This window comes from Sciurus vulgaris, assembly GCF_902686455.1.
Source record: "Sciurus vulgaris genome assembly, chromosome: 6".
NCBI lineage: Eukaryota > Metazoa > Chordata > Mammalia > Rodentia > Sciuridae > Sciurus > Sciurus vulgaris.
In genome coordinates this window covers 14,775,570-14,776,873 of record NC_136466.1, presented here as the reverse complement: position 1 = coordinate 14,776,873, position 1,304 = coordinate 14,775,570, and the positions used below count along the sequence as shown (strand labels likewise).

General features: G+C 39.6%; 1 pseudogene across 1 annotated transcript; it reads right to left on the bottom strand.

Moving 5' to 3' along the window:
* Nucleotides 1–533: 533 nt before the first annotated feature.
* LOC306664171 (large ribosomal subunit protein uL11-like) lies at nt 534–1,048 on the bottom strand (annotated as a pseudogene). The gene has a single exon. The product of its transcript is annotated as a large ribosomal subunit protein uL11-like (transcript).
* Between the last annotated feature and the right edge of the window lie 256 nt (nt 1,049–1,304).

Genomic DNA, 1,304 nt, shown 5'->3' with positions numbered 1-1,304 from the left:
AATTTTAAATAGCTGCACAATAATCAAGTAATATGGAAGGTTCTATACAATACAGTTTTATCTTCTATTGTGCATTATCAATAGTTAGCAGAAAAAACAATGTTATGATTAATATTCTTATAAAAAAATCATATCATAGAACGAAACAACTTCCATAAGACCAAAGAGATAATAAACATGAAAGTCATGAGAAAAAAAAAACTAAACTACTTGAATGAGATATTTTGTTAGAAGTCATAAAGGAATTATCCATCATCTGAAAGAATAAAAACTAGGAAAGGAGACTTGATTGACTGGAAGAGGAGTCATGATCCATGGGAATGATTCAAGTTGTTAAGTGCAAATCTTTGCTCCAAAGACTGAGTCAATGAAAAATGAGAACAAGTGAACTGGTTAAGCCCTTGAAGCAGCTTGTAACCCCCACTCCCCCAAAAGAATCTGGTAACGTGACTGAGGGGTCCTACCATGATCACAGTCTCAATACTGTATTCTTTTTCTTTTTCTTTTTTTGTTAGATGATCCTTTTAAAAATATTTTCCCATGTACTTCTTAACTAGCTGAGCACTCCATTGCACCACTGTTGATGTCATCTATGATGTCATGAGGGTGGCAGCCATGGACATTACAGCCCACAGACTGGGCAGTCCCGAGCATCTCCTTAATGCTTCCAGAAATTTCTCTAGCTAAAGACAGACGACGCATCTGTCGGGCAATGTTGACAATTTCTTTGAAAGTGATATGTCCACTGTGTTTAATGTTTTTCTGTTTCTTTCAGTCTCTTGGTGGCCCCTTGAGGGCTTTTATGATGAGGGCAGAGGTAGAAAGTATCTCTTCAATCCAGGCCTGTCTTTTCTGAATGGTCAGTTTCACTGTAGTCCTTAGACCCTTCCAGTCGCCAATTGCTTTGGCAATGTCATCACCAACCTTATTTGGAGACAGACCCAGGGGGCCAATCTTGGCAGCCAGGGCAGACATGGGCACTGACCTTGCTACTGGTGCCCCTCAGGGGCACAACTTTGATCTCACTGGGGTCAAACTTGGGTAACATGGTGGAGACGGCTGCTACAGGATGAACAGGATTCAGGATGACTGAAGAAAGTTGCACCTTGATCTCCTCCCAGCTGATAAATCTCAGTACTGTATTCTTAGACTTTATAAAAACTGGTGTTTGTGATTTGGTATTGAATTATAAATAGTTGGTAGAATAGAAAGGAAACAGGATAGAGAATAACATTTAGTTGTGGTCTTGACCCTGCTGCTCTATTAGCCAAGTGACCTCACAAAATCAATAACTGCTCATCGTC